We start from the raw sequence: 20324 nt of genomic DNA on the forward strand, positions 1-20324 counted from the left end.
ATTTGGGGTTTGTTCTTTTTCTGGCCCTTTTTAGGTGTAAAGTTATTTGATATTTTTCTTGTTTCTTGAGTTAGAAATGTATTGTTATAAACTTCCTTCTTAGAAATGTATTTGCTGCATCCCAAAGATTTTGTACTGTTATGTTTCCTTTTTCACTTGTCCATGTATTTTTTTATTTCCTCTTTGATTTTTTTTTATTAAGCCATTGGTTGTTTAGTAGTACGCTGTCTAGCCTTCATGTGTATGCTTTTTTCTTGATTTTTTTTTTGTAATTGATTTCGGGTTTTATACTGTTGTGGTTGGAAAAATAAATGCTTGATATAATTTTAATCTTAAATGTCAAGACTTGTTTGTGACTTAATATGTAACCTATCCTAAAGAATGTTCCATGTACACTTGAATAGAATGTGTATTCTTCTGGTTTTACATGGAATGTTCTGTATAAATCTGTTAGGTTGACCTGGTCTAATGAGTCATTCAAAGCCACTGTTTCCTTGTTGATTTTCTGTCTGGATGATCTATCCTTTGATGTGAGTGGGGTCTTCAAGTCCCTTATTATTATTATATCACTGTCAAATTCCTTCTTTATGTCTGCTAATATTTGCTTTATGTGTTCAGGTGCTCCAATTTTGGGTGCATAAATATTTATAATTGATTTCTTTAATATTATGTAGTACTCTGTCTTGCTATAGTTTTTGTTTTAATATCCATTTTGTTTGATATAAGTATTGCTACCCAGCTTTTTTGTTTTTCCCTTCCATCTGCATGGTACAACATTTTCTATCCTTTTGCTTTCAGTCAGTAAGGATTAGGGCTGAAGTAAGTATCTTGCAACATTTAAATAAGTCTTTTTTTTAATTTTTAAAATTAATTAATTAAATTTTTATCCATTCAGTCAACTTATGTCTTTTGATTGGTGTTTTTAGTGCATTTACATTAAAATTAATTATTGATAGGTATGTACTTATTGCCATTTTGTTCATTGCTTTCTGGTTGTTTTTTGTAGTTCTGTTGTTTCTTTCTTCTCTTGCTGTCTTTGATGTGGTTGGATGGCTTTCTTTAGTGTTATGCTTGGATTTCTTTTTCTTTATTGTTTTTGGATCTACTATAACTTTTTGACTTCTGGTTACCATCAGGGCCATATATAACATCTTAAACATATAGCAGTCCATATTAAGTTGATGTTCACTCAATTTCAAATGCATTCTAAAAGCATTAAATTTTTATTCCCTCTGTTTTATGTATGTGATGTCTTATTTTACATTTTAAAAAAATTTTGTGCATCCCTTGCCTAATTTGGTAGATATAATTGTTTTTAACTACTTTTCTGTTTTAACCTCTATACTGGTAATTGATTTTAACTACTTTTGTGTTTTAACCTTTATACTGGCTTGTAAGTGATTAATCTACTACCTTTTCTATATGCTTGCTTTTACCTGTGATTTTTTTCCATTTATAATTTATTTCTAGTTATGGCTTTTTCTTTCCACTTAAAAAATTCCCTTTAAAATTTCTTCTAAGGCTTGTTTAAAGGTGAAAATTAACTCTTCTTTGGGAACCTTTTTGTTTCTTCTTCTATTCTGAATGATAACTTTGCTGGGTAGATCATTCTTGGTCGCATTTTTTTTCTTACAGAACTTTGAATGTACCATACCACTTACTTCTGTTCTGCAGTTTCTGCTGAAAAATTAGCTGATAGCCTTATCATTTTAAGTAAATGTTTTCCTTTCTCTTGCAGCTTTTAAAATTCTCTTTATCATTACTTTTTGCTATTCGAATCATTACGTGTCTTGGTGTGTACTTCCTTGGGTTTACAGTACTAGATTTTCTCTTTGCTTCTTGGACCTGGATGTCTGTTTTCTTCCCCAGTTTAGAGAGGTTTTCAGTTATTATTTCTTGAAATAAGTTTTCTACCCCCTTCTCTCTCTTCTCCTTGATGTGTCCTTGGGATGCTGTGAGCTCAGGAAACTCCAACTCTGTCATCTTCCCTCCTCACAAGTCCAGATGTTTTGATTATAAAATTCCGAGGTATGGTGAAAAGATCATTTGAATGTGAACCAGATCACCTTGAGTTCTAATGACAGCTCTACACCTGACTAGATGTGTACATTTGGCCAAGTTACTTAAACTCAGAATCTATATTTTTTCTCACATTTAAAAAAATTGTAGTGATCATATTTATACTTAACCCTCACAGAGAAGTCATGCTGCTGAACCATGATAATATAACAGTGAACAAAAACACATTAGTTAGTATTTAAGTGTGCACTATGTTCTAGATACTCTCCCTAATAATCTGCAAATGTTTTCATTTCAATACTTATAATACTTCTATGTGTAAATTCTATTATTTTCCTTATTTTTGAGAAGGTGGAAACTGAGGCAAAGTTAGGTTAAATAAAATAGGAATTTGTTTGGTAATTTCTAAAGCACTATACCCGTGTAAGACATTACTATTATTTAGATTTTTGAGCTTTCATCAGTACACCAATGATCATTGCAATTAAACTTCTATTTTAAATTTTGCTCTAATTGCATATTTATTTAGTATATTCATAATGCAGTTGGGTTCTTACTCCAAGCTGCATTGAAACACCATAGTACCTTTTATGGTTATATTTTATAATTTTCATACCATATCTTATATATCCACTTTCCATTATCAGCTTATTCAAATAGACTTATACTATTTATCTCACTTAATACAATTTCTTAAGCATGTTTTGTGTAATTAAATGCTAGCACGTAAGAGGATGACCTATGTGTGAGAAATAATATAGTTATATATGTAGTACATAGTTATGTATGTAGTACATTCTCTATGACCCTAACCATAAATTTATGAGACTAAGATTATTTTATCCATTCAACTGGTCTATTGAAGGCTGACTGTTTACCAGGGATGAAATTGAGTTATTTTCTTAAATACAAAAATAGGTAGGCTTTTTCCCCTCGTAGTAAATTAGATATATATGTGCAAGTTCTTAGTAGTAAAAGAAACACTTCTACTCCTGGCAGTGCTTTACTTGTCTTCAAGGAACAAATTGCAAATATATACTTGTCAATTCAATCAGAGCAAATTCTTTCGTACCTCCTCCTAGGAAAATATATATTAATAAACATTTATAAATTAACTTGTTTTTTTAAGATTTTGTTTATTTATTTACTTATTTGACAGAGAGAGAGAGAGCCAGAGAGCAAAAGCAGGGGGAATAGCAGAGGGAGAAGGAGAAGCAGGTTCCCCGCTGAGCAGGAAGTCTGCTGCGGGGCTCAATCCCAGGACCCTGGGATCATGACCTGAGCCGAAGGCAGAAGCTTAACTGACTTAGTCACCCAGGCACCCCAATTTGTTTTATTATATTTGTTTGCAAGGATACTTTCCTTTTTTTGGATGTGTTTTAATTCAAGACTGAGTTTCAGGTATAATATATTAATTACCTTTTCTCTTTTCATTGAGGTTTATAATTTGAGCAGTAGAATGTCAACTGGTTTGTTTACCTGCAGTCATTTGTCTGCTTTCCACAATAATTCTCAGCTACCCAAGCTGATTTTAATCTCACAGTGTTTTATTAGACAACTCTTACCTTTCTGGCTCTCAGATAACTCTCAAGGATCTGTTCTTGAGCTACTTTACCATACCTATTTTTAGTACTAAATAATCAGTTGTAATTTAGGAATTCGTTACTTTATACTTGAGATGTTGAATTTGAAACAAGAACTGTTTAGGGATAAATGTGGGAGATGGGAAAGTAGTGTGTGGTAGAAGTTCCTAAGAGAGACTAAAAAAGTTGATTATGTCTCAGTCAAATTAATCACCTCACCTATCTTCATCTGAGTACCTAGTTAATAAGAGTTTGTGAACATAAAACATAACATAATTCATTCTTACGCAAGATAGATATGGAGCTTTTCATATGTCAATTAGTAGAAAAAATAATGTCTTTTCACACTTTTTTTTCCCCATGGCCAGGAGTTAATGAAAATGCATGTACAACTTTCCAAATGACAAATTTATTCCACAGGCCATAATATTAATCGCTTTATGTTAATCTAATAGCTACCTAAATTCCCAGACCAAAGGACAAAATCAAAATGCAGTTTTGTTAGTTTTGTGTTAGATTACTAATAGTACACTCTAGAATGACATAGAACAATATTTGTGAAAGGAATTAAGTTGTATTAGAGCATTTGGTTATTTTAACATTGAAAATTGCCTTCTTCAGGTAATATTTACCAATTTCATGTCACCATATTCATTATATATTATATACTGACACATGGAACTAGAAAAAGGTGTTTTATGATAAAATTGTATTGCTTTTTAATGTTTTTTTTCCATAATGAAGGGGGGAAAAGAAACAAACTATATTATTTCTCACACAAAACTAAATTAGGAAAGAAAAATCTCTCTGTATCTCTCTGAGGCTATGCAGTATTATTAAAGTTAGAAAATGGGTGTGGCACTGCAGTGTTCTCATTGTGATAAAAACTTGGCACAGCTTTGAAACAGTGTCTAATCTGTGAATAAAAAATGTATTCTTTTCAGTTTATGTTCTGGTTTTATACTACTTGCCTTTTTAAAAATCCATGTAGGTGAAATAAATGACATTACTAAGTGACATATTCGTTGCTTGTTGGTAAAACATGGTTTACTTGTTTAAATGAGCCACAAACATTGAAAAGATTCTGAATACTTATCTCTGCTACAACTAATTAGAATAGTAATCTTTATTTCATAAAGTATAATGTTAACATGATTAATAATATGTTTCTCTTGAATTTGATTCTATTTGAATGATGTAACAAAAATAAAATTTTATATTTTTTTACTTCCACTTATAGATACCACACCAAAATCTGGGTTGATAATGAGGGAAATTTTTTGGTTGAAATAAACTTTGAAAATATGCTGTTGAAAATATTTCAGGATATACACAAAAGTTGATTATTGAAACAGCAACTTTCTCATTAGGTAAATTGTCAATCTGAGAACATAGCCCAGAAGTCTTAAATTTCAAGTGATTTATTATAATTGAATATAATCAGCATTGTCAAATGGAAATATAATATAATATGTAATTATAAGTTGTCCAGGACACATTTAAAAAAAGCAAAAGGAACAGGTGAAATTAATTTTATTGATATGTTTCATTTAATGCAGTGTATCCAAAACATCATCATTTCAACATGTAATCAATATAAAAATTAATATATTTTGCATTCTTTTTCATATTGAGCCTTGAAATTTGATATGTATTTTACAGGTACAGTACATCTATCTCAATTCTAACTAGCCATATTTCATATGTTCAGTAACTATGTGTGGCTGGTGGCTATTGTATCAGCACAGTTTTAGGTCCTTTTCAAAGAAGAATTAGTGCTGGGTTTAATTCTTCAGGGTACAGAGAAATTCAACAGGCTGCAGAGAAAAAAGGTTTTGATGTACATTGGTTTGATATTATAACCCTGAAGAAAAACAAACAAAAAATCTTCTGAACCCCTTGAATTTATACTTGCTCATCTGAGAACATTTTCTCCCTGGCTGACCAAACTTCAAGGAAAAAAGAAAACATTTGGAAAACATACTCTGGTTGATTTTTACTGCCATTAGCAATGAAAAAAATGTCAAATGTGAAACAGAAAAGGGCTGTATAGATCAAAGTCAACACTTTTTTTTTAAAGATTGTATTTATTTATTTGACAGAGAGAGACAGCCAGCGAGAGAAGGAACACAAGCAGGGGGAGTGGGAGAGGAAGAAGCAGGCTCATAGCGGAGGAGCCTGATGTGGGGCTTGATCCCATAACGCCGGGATCACACCCTGAGCCGAATGCAGACGCTTAACCGCTGTGCCACCCAGGCGCCCCCAAAGTCAACACTTTTAATTGCAGACTTTGTGTCCTATCTTTGAGGCTCCTAAAAACCACAATTCATTGCAGTTTGATTTCTTTGAAATTCTTGAGTAGTTTCAAAAGCACACACCAATAGAGAACACTGATAGGCACTCGTTAATCTGTAGGCTATGCAGGAATAGATCATTTTAGAAAGTGTATTGTATAGTGTTTTATTCTAGTCAATATGTAATTCTACCAGAATTGGAGCCAATAAGCTAAAAAGTTTCTGTTCTTCAGTTCATATAAAATATAGTACTTCAATTTTAAAAGATTAGTAATATAATTTATTATGTTAATGTGAATGTAAAAATGTGAATTTCCAAAAGTATATAATATCTTAAATCTTTTTTAAAATGTTTTTTTATTACATTATGTTAGGCACCATACAGTACATCCCTGGTTTCTGATGAAAGGTTCGATGACTCATTAGTTGCATATAACACCCAGTGCACCATGCAATAGGTGCCCTCCTTACTACCCATCACCAGTCTATCCCATTCCCCCACCCCCCTCCCCTCTGAAGCCCTCAGTTTGCTTCTCAGAGTCCATAGTCTCCCATGCTTCACTCCCCCTTCTGATTACCCCCCTTTCTTTATCCCTTTCTTCCCCTACTGATCTTCCTAGTTCTTATGTTCCATAGATGAGAGAAATCATATGATAGTTGTCTTTCTCTGTTTGACTTATTTCACTTAACATTATCTCTGCCAGTGCCATCCATGTTGCAGCAAATGTTGAGAACTCGTTCTTTCTGATAGCTGAGTAATATTTCATTGTATATATGGACCACAGCTTCTTAATCCATTCATTTGTTGAAGGGCATCTCGGTTACTTCCATGCTTTGGCTATTGGGGACAATGCTGCTATGAACATTGGGGTGCATATGGGCCTTCTCTTCACTACGTCTGTATCGTTGGGGTAAATACCCAGTAGTGCAATACCTGGGTCATAGGATAGCTCAATTTTTAACTTTTTAAGGGACCTCCACACTGTTTTCCAGAGTGGCTGTACTAACCTGCATTCCCACCAACAATGTAGGAGGGATCCCCTTTCTCCACATCCTCTCCAGCAATTGCTGTTTCCTGCCTTGTTGATTTTTGCCATTCTAACTGGTGTAAGGTGGTATCTTAGTGTGGTTTTGATTTGAATTTCCCTGATGGCTAATGATTTTTTTTTATTTTAATAATGATTTTTTATTATATTATGTTAGTCACCATACAGTACATCCCCGGTTTTCGATGTAAGGCTCGATGATTCATTGGTTGTGTATAACACCCAGTGCACCATGCAATATGTGCCCTCCTTACTACCCATCACCGGTCTATCCCATTCCCCCACCCCCCTCCCCTCTGTAGCCCTCAGTTTGTTTCTCATAGTCCATAGTCTCTCATGTTTCATTCCCCCTTCTGATTACCCCCCCTTTCTTTATCCCTTTCTTCCCCTACTGATCATTCTAGTTCTTATGTTCCATAGATGAGAGAAATCATATGATAGTTGTCTTTCTCTGCTTGACTTATTTCACTAAGCATTATCTCCTCCAGTGCCGGCCATGTTGTAGCAAATGTTGAGAACTCATTCTTTCTGATTGCTGAGTAATATTCCATTGTATATATGGACCACAACTTCTTAATCCAGTCATCTGTTGCAGGGCATCTCGGCTCCTTCCACGATTTAGCTATTGTGGACATTGCTGCTATGAACATTGGGGTGCATATGGCCCTTCTCTTCACTACGTCTGTATCTTTGGGGTAAACACCCAGTAGTGCAATGGCTGGATCATAGGGTAGCTCAATTTTTAACTTTTTAAGGGACCTCCACACTGTTTTCCAGAGTGGCTGTACCAACTTGCATTCCCACCAACAATGTAGGAGGGATCCCCTTTCTCCACATCCTCTCCAACAATTGTTGTTTCTTGCCTTGTCTATTTGTGCCATTCTAACTGGCGTAAGGTGGTATCTCAGTGTGGTTTTGATTTGAATTTCCTTGATGGCTAATGATTTTGAACATTTTTTCATGTGTCTGTTAGCCATTTGTATGTCTTCATTGGAAAAGTGTCTGTTCATATCTTCTGCCCATTTTTTGATTTGTTTATTTGTTTCTCGTGTATTGAGTTTGAGAAGTTCTTTGTAGATCTTGGATACCAGTCCTTTATCTGTAGTGTCATTTGCAAATATATTCTCCCATTCCGTGGGCTGCCTCTTAGCTTTTTTGATTGTTTCCTTGGCTGTGCAGAAGCTTTTTATCTTGATGAAGTCCCATAAATTCATTTTATCTTTTGTTTCTCTTGCCTTTGGAGATGTGTCATGAAAAAGGTTGCTTTGGCTGATGTCGTAGAGGTTGTTGCCTATGTTGTCCTCCAGGATTTTGATGGATTCCTCTCTCATATCGAGGTCTTTCATCCATTTTGGAGTTTATTTTTGTGTATGGTGTGAGAGATTGGTCAAGTATCATTCTTTTGCATGTAGCTGTCCAATTTTCCCAGCACCATTTATTGAAGAGACTGTTTTTTTCCCACCGGATGTTTTTTCCTGCTTTATCAAAGATTAGTTGCCCATAGAGCCGAGGGTCCATTTCTGGGTTCTCTATTCTGTTCCATTGGTCTATGTGTCTGTTTTTGTGTCAGTACCATGCTGTCTTTGTGATCACAGCTTTGTACTATAGCTCGAAATCCGGCATTGTGATGCCCCCAGCTTTGTTTTTCCTTTTCAACAGTTCCTTGGCGATTCGGGGTCTTTTCAGGTTCCACATAAATTTAAGGACTATTTCTTCCAGTTCCTTGAAAAATGTCATCGGTATTTTGATTGGGATAGCATTGAAAGTGTAGATTGCTCTGGGTAGCATGGACATTTTAACTATGTTAGTTCTTCCGATCCATGAGCATGGAATATTTTTCCATCTTTTTGTGTCTTCCTCAATGTCTTTCAAGAGTGATTTATAGTTTCTAGAATATAGGTCCTTTACGTCTCTGGTTAAGTTAATTCCAAGGTAACGTATGGTTTTTGGTGCTATTGTAAATGGGATGGATTCCCTAATTTCTCTTTCTTCAGTCTCATTGTTCTTGTATAGAAATGCAACTGATTTCTGAGCATTGATTTTGTATCCCGCCACATTACTGAATTGCTCTATAACTTCTAGTAGTTTGGGAGTGGATTCTTTTGGGTTTTCCATATAGAGTATCATGTCATCTGCGAAGAGAGACATTTTGACCTTTTCTTTGCCGATTTGTATAACTTTGATCCCTTTTTGTTGTCTGATTGCTGTTGAAAGGACTTCTAGTACAATGTCAAATAATAGTGGCGAGAGTGGGCATCCTCGTTGTTTTCCTAATCTTAAGGCAAAGGCTTCCTGTTTTCCCCGTTGAGAATAATATTTGCAGTAGGCTTTTCATAGATGGCTTTGATGATCTTGAGAAATGAACCCTCTATTCTTACACTCTGAAGGTTTTTAATCAGAAAAGGATGCTGTATTTTGTCAAATGCTTTTTCTGCATCTATTGAGAGAATCATACAATTTCTGAAATTTTCTTTCTGAATAAAATCTAAGACACTGATTGATTTGCGAATGTTGTACCAACGCTGCATCCCAGGGATGAATGCCACTTGGTCATGATGGATACTCCTTTTAATGTACAGTTGGATTCTATTTGCCAGGATCTTGTTGAGGATTTTGGTGTCCATATTCATTAGGGAAATCCGGTCTATTATTCTCCTTTTTGTTGGGGTCTTTGCGTGGTTTGGGGATCAACGTAATATTGGCCTCATAGAATGAGTTTGGTAGCTTTCCTTCTGTTTCTATTTTTTGAAACAGCTTTCAGAGAATAGGTATTATTTTTTCTTTGAATGTTTGGTAGAACTGCCCAGGAAAACCGTCCGGGCCTGGAGTTTTAATTTTTGGAAGGCTGTTTATCACTGACTCAATCTCTTCATAATTAATTGGCCTGTTTAAGAAATCAATTTCTTCCTGTTTCAGTCTTGGTAGTTTATGGGTTTCCAGGAAGGCCTCCATCTCTTCCAGATTGCTTAATTTCTTGGCATAAAGCTGTTGATAAAAGTTTCTAATTATCCTTCCAATTTCATTGTTGTTGGTCGTGCCCTCTACTTTTTCATTCATAATTTTATTAATTTGGGTCCTTTCTCTATTCTTTCGGATAAGTCTTGCCAGTGGTCTGTCAATGTTATTAATTCTCTCAAAGAACCAGCTTCTAGCTGTGTTCATCTGCTCTACTGTATTCTTGGTTTCTAATACTTGGTCAACTGCTTCCCCATGCGTGGATTAGGCCTGTCCCTCTGTTGCTGTTCTTGCTTCCTGAGGTGAGAATATAAAAACTGCATTTTAGATTTTTCTATTCTTTTGAGTGAGGCTTGGATGGCTATGTATTTCCCTCTTAGGACTGCCTTTGCAGTATCCCATAGGTTTAGGACCGTTGTGTTTTCATTCTCGTTGGTCTCCATAAATTGTTTAAATTGATTTTTGATTTCCTGGTTTATCGAGTCATTCCTGAGCAGGATGGTTCTTAGTCTCCAAATGTTTGAGTTTATTCCAAATTTTTCCTTGTGGCTGAGTTCCACTTTCAAAGTGTTGTGGTCTGAGAATATGCAGGGAATAATTTCAGTCTTTTGGTATCGGTTGAGACCTGTTTTGTGTCCCAGAACATGGTCTATTCTTGAGAATGTTCCATGGGCATTAGAATAGAATGAGTATTCTTTGGTTCTGGGGTGAAGTGTTCTATATATAGCTATGAGGTCCAACTCATCAATTATGGCATTCAAAGCCTTTGATTCTTTGCTTAGTTTTTGCCAGGGTGTTCTGTCTATTTCTGATAGTGGGGTTTTGAGGTCCCCTACTATTAATGTATTTTTATCTATATGTCTCTTTATTCTGGTTAAGAGTTGGCTTGTGTATCTTGCTGCTCCCCTGTTGGGGGCATATATATTTATAATTGTCATATCCACTTGTTGGATACATCCTTTAAGAATAATATAGTGCCCTTCTGTGTCTCTAACTATAGTCTTTAGTTTAAAATCCAATCTATCTGATATGAGAATTGCTACCCCAGCTTTCTTTTGAGGTCCATTTGCATGAAAGATGGTACTCCATCCCTTTACTGTCAGTCTGAATGTATCTTTGGGTTCAAAATGAGTGTCTTGTAGACAGCAAATGGATGGGTCATTTCTTTTTATCCAATCTGCAACCCTGTGGCCTTTATGGGAGCATTCAAGCCATTCACATTGAGACTGAATACTGAGAGATATGATTTTAATGATGCCATGTTGCCAATAAAGTCTTTGTTTGTATCGGTTGTGACTTTCTGTTCTGTATCACTCTTGGGGCCTTTTTACCTTTATAGAACCTCCTTAATATCTCTTGTAGGGCTGGTTTCATGGTTACGAAATTGGTTAGTGACTGGCGATTCTGGAAGGTCTTTATTTCTCCATCAATTCTGAAGGACAGCCTTGCTGGATAAAGGACCCTTGGCTGCATGTTTTTCTCTGAAAGAGCTTTAAAAATGTCCCCCCAACACTTTCTCTCATTCCAGGTCTGTGTAGACAGGTCTGACATAATTCTGATACCTTTGCCTTTGTATGTGAGAAATTTCTTTGCCCTGGCCGCTTTCAATACTGTATCTTTGGATCTAATATTTGCAAATTGCACTATAACGTGACGTGACATAGGTTTGTCGTGGTTGAGTTTGGGAGGGGTCCTCTCTGCCTCTTGGACACGAATGTTTGTTTCCCTCGCTAGATTAGGGAAGTTTTCAGCTACAATTTGTTCAAATATCTCTTCTAGACTTCTGTTTTTCTCCACCCCCTCGGGGATGCCGATGATTCTGACATTGGATCGTTTCATTGAGTCAGTAATCTCCCGTAACCTACATTCGTGGGCGTGTATGTTTTTAAGTCTAGCTTCTATTTTCGCTTTTTCTTCTACTAACCCATCCTCCAATTCGCTAATACGTTCCTCTGCCTCATTCACCCTGACCATCAGAGCCTCTAGTTTTGACTTCATTTGGCACATGAAATTTTTTTTTAAAGATTTTATTTATTTATCGACAGAGAGAGAGAGACAGCCAGTGAGAGAGGGAACACAAGCTAGGGGAGTGGGAGAGGAAGAAGCAGGCTCCCAGCGGAGGAGCCTGATGTGGGGCTCGATCCCAGGACTCCGGGATCATGCCCTGAGCCCAAGGCAGATGCTTAACGACTGAGCCACCCAGGTGCCCTGGCACATAGAATTTTTAATTTCTGCCAGATTCGCTCACATTTCTGCCCTTAGAGATTCTATATGCTCATTAACATTTTCGTGAATACTTTCTTTAAGTCTACACATCATCTTGTCCATTGTTACTCTGAATTCCATTTCTGATAATTTGGTTACATCCATATCCACTAGTTCTGTGGCAGAGGCCACAGACTCATTGTCTTTTTTTTGCTGGGGGGGACTTCTCCTTCTCGTCATTTGATGAGGAGAGGTTGCGGGGTTGTCCAGATCCCAAATTATTGCCCGGTACCCAGGCCGTGTGCCCTTGTTTTATAGGGATCTTAGGGATTTGGGCTTCTTCTTTAAAGATTTTATTTATTTATGTGGCAGAGAGACAGCCAGTGAGAGAGGGAACACAAGCAGGGGAGTGGGAGAGGAAGAAGCAGGCTCCCAGTGGAGGAGCCCGATGAGGGATTCCTTTCCGGAACGCCGGGATCACGCCCTGAGCTGAAGACAGGCCCTTAATGACTGCGCCACCCAGGTGCCCCGGGATGTGGGCTTCTTGATTTTTCAGCCTGCCTTCTGGGAGAAGGGCCTGTCGCGCCAATACTCGGGCAACCCTGTTTGGGTAGAGTCTCCGTGTCCCCTGCGAGGGGGGATGGGGATGGGCACACTGTGAGCCGGTATTTCCAGGCTTTTGTTCTCTGGTGGCTTTCCCTGGTGGTTTGCTGTGCCTCTTCTGAGAGTCAGAGCAGCAGTGGCCCAATCTCAGCCTCTGTCTCAGAACAGAGGGATCGCGAACCGTTCTCTAGTGATGTTCTGGCCACTTTAACTCTGTTACTGTTGGTGTTGCTCAACCCTGCAGCGTCCTGGGATGTGTGCCCCACACCCGGTGTCCCAGCCCTCACTTCCATGGCCTTCGCATCTCTGTCCTTTGTGTTTCTAATACCGCCAGCCACCAGCCGACACCCCCCCTTGCGCGCTCCTGCCCGGAGCTCCTAGTCTCAGTCTGTTTCCAGTGAGCACACTGGAGTTCCGGAGTTCCGTGAGAAGTCTGGTGGCGCACGCTTCTGGCTCACGTTCTCAGTCTGCTGTCTCGCGGGTGCCATCCACAAGTCTACCCACTCCCCCGTGCGGGTGGCTACCGCTTCCTGGCGCCTGAACATGGTGGCTCCCTCCTCCTTCTACTTATCTTCTGATATCTGTGCGAGGTTTCACGGCTCTCCGCTTCGTACCTCAATACTCAGCACTGGAGATGTTCATTTGTAGAGACCCAGATGTATCTTCCTGCATCTCAGACTGATTCCGTGGATGTTCAGGCTGGTCTGGTACCATCCAACTCGACTCAGGGAACTGGCTGAAAAAGAGGTCCCCTACTCCTCCGCCGTCTTAACCCCCTAATATCTTAAATCTGAAATACTTATGTAATAGATGTGCATACATGGAATCCATGGTCCTTATGCTTACTGGGTATATTTCTTAGAATTAAGGTATAACAAAATTTTTTAAAATGCTGTATATCACATACAATTCAAAGCATTGATTTCTTCACTTGATAATCACTTTTTAGTGATCCAAAATATCACCAAACTAAAAATAGAAAACACCTTACAAAGCGATGATATACAATGCTCATTTAAGAGAGCAACATTCAATTAAATTGATAAATGTTTTATATTCTTAACTAAAATCATATCGAGTTATATCATTGCTCACTGGTAAATATGTGGAATAGAGTATTTAGCTATTATTCAGAATCCAAATGAGATTTGGAAATATATTTCAACGGTTTGCAGCTTGGAGAAAGTAAGTATTGGATGCTTTACACAGTTTGAATTTATGCCAGATTAACAAAGTTATATTTTCTTTGCTGTGATTATTTGTTGCTATTCTCCAAATGTAATAATATTCTAGAAGATTAGAGGGAAGAAATTAGGGAACTTTAGAGAACCACATTAAAAATTTTCCAAATATATTCTCTGGGGCCATTTTAAGCTTTTTCTAATGTATTTAAAATATAAAGGGGGTGACTGGGTGGCTCAGTTGGTTAAGCATATGATTCTTGGTTTCACCTCAGATCCTGATCTCATGGTTCCTGAGACCAAGCCCCACGTTGGGCTCCACACTCAGTGGAAGTCTGCTTGCATATTCTCTCCCTCTACCCCTTTCCACACTCTCTTTCTCCCTTTCTCTCTCTTTCCCTTTATCTCTCTTCTCTCAAACAAATAAATTTTAAGAAATAAAATAAAATATAAAGAATAAGAGTATTTTGGAAAGTAACACAAAGAGAAGAGAAATTCCTGTCAGCAAATGTCAGAATATGTAAAGCTTTAACAATAAAAGGTGGTAGCTGTGCAGAAATTGACAGATCAATGTAGTAAAATAATACTGAAACTGAACATAATGCATATCTGAAGTTAATAAATGGTCCAAAAATAATCAAAATGAGCAATGAAGTTTCAGTGCTGGGAAAGCTTTCAAAGTATTTGGAAAATGATCTTTGCTCCAAACTACAGATTCAAGAAAATTATAGTAGATCAAAGATATGACTATAAACCTGAAACCATACAATTTAGAAGAAAATATAAGTGGATATTAACCAAAGAAATATGCCTCATTTACATTTTTATTCTTTAACATCTGTATAATTAGTTGCAAAGCTAGTCCCAAACAGTTCTAATAAAAATATTTGGATTGAATTACTGAAATTAATTTGTATAGTAGGCTATGGAAATTATTGTTACTTCTGGTTAGTTTTACCAAAAGTTTCGACTCTAGAATCATTCTGTTGTCATTAATTTAGACAGCTCTTGAAAGGAAGGATGATTATAGAAGGCAAGGTATATAGCATTAAGTAAGTTATTTTGCTTTTTAATATTGATGATAATGATAACAATAATCACCAACTTTTTAATGAGCAGGTGTAAAACATTATTCATTATTCATATTTGAAAACAACAAATGAAGTGAGTCACTTTCAAATGATGGATTATTTTTAAATAGTGGTTGCATAATTTCTTTTAATAATATTTGATCAAATTAGCTTGCATTTGTACATGGAACTCTTGTTTCTTTAATGCTAATATAGCTTGAGTGTGGAGTTTTCTAAAAGCCTTGTACAATCCTCTTTTCCTCTCTAACATTTCCTTATAAAGACCTCTTGGCAACTCTCTTTCCCTTTAGCTTCATTTTATTCCATAATCTTTTTTGGGTACATGGAATGTGCCAGATACTATACTAAGTTCTCGTCCTTCATGCTCTAATTACTGTCCAATAGGCAAGGGATAACAGGAGAGAAAATTAGTAGTATATACATAGTTCTAGGTGGAAGTAAGAAGGAGATAGACTTAAGCTATTTATTAATAAATAGCTAAAAATAAGATTTTTAATATTAATGTTTCATGATATTTTAGGTAAGAAGATTTGATATACTCTAACCTTGTTTCAGTAAAGCATAGAGATAAATCTTGAATGGGATTTCTAAAAAAAAACTATATCATAATTTTTAACTTTCCCAAAATATTCAGAAGCAGAAAGTATAAGCCAAAGTGTCTGCCTGACTGGATCACTTGAGAATGTATTTTTGCATGCCTGCTATACGATTGCATTTCAGTTTTTTAAAATATTTATTTATATGAGAGAAAGAGAGAGAGAGAGATAGCACAAGAGGGAGGGGCAGAGGGAGAGGGAGAGAGAATCTTTTTTTTTTTTAAATGATTTTTTATTATATTATGTAAGTCACCATACAGTACATCCCCGGTTTCCGATGTAAGGCTCGATGATTCATTAGTTGTGTATAACACCCAGTGCACCATGCAATACATGCCCTACTTACTACCCATCACCAGCCTATCCCATTCCCCCACCCACCTCCCCCCTGAGGCCCTCAGTTTGTTTCTCATAGTCCATAGTCTCTCATGTTTCATTCCCCCTTTTGATTACCCCCCCCCCATTCTTTATCCCTTTCTTCCACTACCGATCATCCTAGTTCTTATGTTCCATAGATGAGAGAAATCATATGATAGTTGTCTTTCTCTGCTTGACTTATTTCACTTAGCATTATCTCCTCCAGTGCTGTCCATGTTGTAGCAAATGTTGAGAACTTGTTCTTTCTGATAGCTGAGTAATATTCCATTGTATATATGGACCACAACTTCTTAATCCAGTCATCTGTTGAAGGACATGTTGGCTCCTTCCACGATTTAGCTATTGTGGACATTGCTGCTATGAACATTGGGGTGAATATGGCCCTTCCCTTTACTACGTCTGTATCTTTGGGGTAAACACCCAGTAGTGCAATGGCTGGATCATAGGGTAGCTCAATTTTTAACTTTTTAAGGGACCTCCACACTGTTTTCCAGAGTGGCTGTACCAACTTGCATTCCCACCAACAATGTAGGAGGGATCCCCTTTCTCCACATCCTCTCCAACAATTGTTGTTTCTTGCCTTGTCTATTTGTGCCATTCTAACTGGCGTAAGGTGGTATCTCAGTGTGGTTTTGATTTGAATTTCCTTGATGGCTAATGATTTTGAACATTTTTCATGTGTCTGTTAGCCATTTGTATGTCTTCATTGGAAAAGTGTCTGTTCATATCTTCTGCCCATTTTTTGATTTGTTTATTTGTTTCTCGTGTATTGAGTTTGAGAAGTTCTTTGTAGATCTTGGATACCAGTCCTTTATCTGTAGTGTCATTTGCAAATATATTCTCCCATTCTGTGGGCTGCCTCTTAGTTTTTCTGAGAGTTTCCTTGGCTGTGCAGAAACTTTTAATCTTGATGAAGTCACATAAATTCATTTTATCTTTTGTTCTCTTGCCTTTGGGGATGTGTCATGAAAAAGGTTGCTTTGGCCGATGTCGTAGAGGTTGCTGCCTATGTTCTCCTCTAGGATTTTGATGGATTCCTGTCTCACATCGACGTCTTTCATCCATTTGGAGTTTATTTTTGTGTATGGTGTGAGAGAGTGGTCAAGTTTCATTCTTTTGCATGTAGCTGTCCAATTTTCCCAGCACCATTTATTGAAGAGACTGTCTTTTTTCCGTTGGATATTTTTTCCTGATTTTTCAAAGATTAGTTGACCATAGAGTTCAGGGTCCATTTCTGGAGTCTGTAGTCTGTTCCACTGACCTATGTGTCTATTTTTCTGCCAGTGCCATGCTGTACTGGTGATCACAGCTTTGTAATACAGCTTGAAATCAGGCAACGTGATGCCCCCAGCATTGTTTTTCTTTTTCAACATTCCCTTGACGATTCGGGGTCTTTTCTGATTCCACACGAATTTTACGATAGTTTGTTCCAGCACTTTGAAAAATGGCATTGGTATTTTGATTGATATGGTGTTGAAAGTATAGATTGCTCTAGGCAGCATAGACATTTTAACAGTGATTATTCTTCCAATCCATAAGCATGGAATGCTTTCCCATCTTTTTGTGTCTTTTTCAATTTCTTTCATAAGTGTTCTGTAGTTTCTAGAGTATAGCTCTTTTACCTCTTAGGTTAGTTTTTTGTTCTTTGTTTTTTTTTTTGGGTTTTTTTTTTAATGATTTTTGATTATATTGTGTTACTCACCATACAGTACATCCCCGGTTTCCGATGTAAAGTTCGATGCTTCATTAGTTGCGTATAACACCCACTGCACCATGCAATACGTGCCCTCCTTACTACCCATCACCAGCCTATCCCATTCCCCCACCCCCTCCCCTCTGAGGCCCTCAGTTTGTTTCTCATAGTCCATAGTCTCTCATGTTTCATTCCCCCTTTTGATTACCCCCCCTTCTTTATCACTTTCTTCCCCTACCGATCCTCCTCATCCTTATGTTCCATAGATGAGAGAAATCATATGATAATTGTCTTTCTCTACTTGACTTATTTCGCTTAGCATTATCTTCTCCAGTGCCGTCCATGTTGCTGCAAATGTTGAGAATTCGTTCTTTCTGATAGCTGAGTAATATTCCATTGTATATATGGACCACAGCTTCTTAATCCATTCATCTGTTGAAGGGCATCTCAGCTCCTTCCACGATTTAGCTATTGTGGATAATGCTGCTATGAACATTGGAGTGCATATGGGCCTTCTCTTCACTACGTCTGTATCTTTGGGGTAAACACCCAGTAGTTCAATGGCTGGATCATAGGGTAGCTCAATTTTTAACTTTTTAAGGGACCTCCACACTGTTTTCCAGAGTGGCTGTACCAACTTGCATTCCCACCAACAATGTAGGAGGGATCCCCTTTCTCCACATCCTCTCCAACAATTGTTGTTTGGTGCCTTGTCTATTTTTGCCATTCTAACTGGCGTAAGGTGGTATCTCAGTGTGGTTTTGATTTGAATTTCCCTGATGGCTAATGATTTTGAACATTTTTTCATGTGTCTGTTAGCCATTTGTATGTCTTCATTGGAAAAGGGTCTGTTCATATCTTCTGCCCATTTTTTGATTTGTTTATTTGTTTCTCGTGTATTGAGTTTGAGAAGTTCTTTGTAGATCTTGGATACCAGTCCTTTATCTGTAGTGTCATTTGCAAATATATTCTCCCATTCCGTGGGCTGCCTCTTAGTTTTTTTAATTGTTTCCTTGGCTGTGCAGAAGCTTTTTATCTTGATGAAGTCCCATGAGTTCATTTTATCTTTTGTTTCTCTTGCCTTTGGGGATGTGCATGAAAAAGTTTGCTTTGGCCGATGTCGTAGAGGTTGCTGCCTATGTTCTCCTCTAGGATTTTGATGGATTCCTGTCTCACATCGAGGTCTTTCATCCATTTGGAGTTTATTTTTCTGTATGATGTGAGAGAGTGGTCAAGTTTCATTCTTTGCATGTAGCTGTCCAATTTTCCCAGCACCATTTATTGAAGAGACTGTCTTTTTCCCACCGGATGTTTTTTCCTGCTTTATCAAACATTAGTTGCCCAAAGAGCCGAAGGTCCATTTCTGGGTTCTCTATTCTGTTCCATTGGTCTATGTGTCTGTTTTTGTGCCAGTACCATGCTGTCTTTGTGATCACAGCTTTGTAGTACAGCTTGAAATCTGACATTGTGATGCCCCCAGCTTTGTTTTTCCTTTTCAACAGTTCCTTGGAAATTCGGGGCCTTTTCTGGTTCTATACAAATTTAAGGACTCTCTGTTCCAGTTCTTTGAAAAATGTCCTCGGTATTTTAATCAGGATAGCATTGAAAGTGTAGATTGCTCTGGGTAGCATGGACATTTTAACTATGTTAATTCTACCAATCCATGAGCATGGAATATTTTTCCATCTTATATATCTTCCTCAACGTCTTTCAGGAGTGATTTATAGTTTCTAGAATATAGGTCCTTTACGTCTCTGGTTAAGTTAATTCCAAGGTAACGTATGGTTTTTGGTGCTATTGTAAATGGGATGGATTCCCTAATTTCTCTTTCTTCCATCTCGTTATTCGTGTATAGAAATGCAACTGATTTCCGAGCATTGATTTTGTATCCCGCCACATTATTGAATTGCTCTGTAACTTCTAATAGTTTGGGAGTGGATTCTTTTGGGTTTTCCATATAGAGTATCATGTCATCTGCGAAGAGAGACATTTTGACTTCTTCTTTGCCAATTTGGATACCTTTGATCCCTTTTTGTCATCTGATTGCTGTTGCAAGAACTTCTAGTACTATGTTGAATAATAGTGGCGAGAGTGGGCATCCTTGTCGTGTTCCTGGTCTTAAGGGAAAGGCTTCCAGCTTTTCCCCATTGAGAATGATATTTGCAGTAGGCTTTTCATAGATGGCTTTTATGAGATTGAGAAATGTACCCTCTATTCCTACACTCTGGAGGGTTTTAATCAGGAAAGGATGCTGTATTTTGTCAAATGCTCTTTCGGCATCAATTGAGAGGATCATATGGTTCCTGAGTCTTTTCTTGTTGATATGATGTATCACACTGATTGATTTGTGAATATTGAACCACACTTGCATCCCAGGTATGAATCCCACTTGATCATGATGGATAATCCTTTTAATGTACTGTTGGATTCTATTGGCAAGTATCTTGTTGAGGATTTTGGCGTCCGTATTCATTAGGGAAATCGGTCTGTAATTCTCCTTTTTGAGGGGGTCTTTGCCTGGTTTGGGGATCAAGGTAATATTGGCCTAATAGAATGAGTTTGGTAGCTTTCCTTCTGTTTTTATTTTGTGAAATAGCTTTAGGAGAATAGGTATTATTTCTTCTTTGAATGTTTGGTAGAATTCCCCAGGGAAACCGTCCGGGCCTGGAGTTTTGTTGTT

This window comes from Ursus arctos, chromosome X (genome assembly GCF_023065955.2).
Source record: "Ursus arctos isolate Adak ecotype North America chromosome X, UrsArc2.0, whole genome shotgun sequence".
NCBI classification, from domain to species: Eukaryota; Metazoa; Chordata; class Mammalia; order Carnivora; family Ursidae; genus Ursus; species Ursus arctos.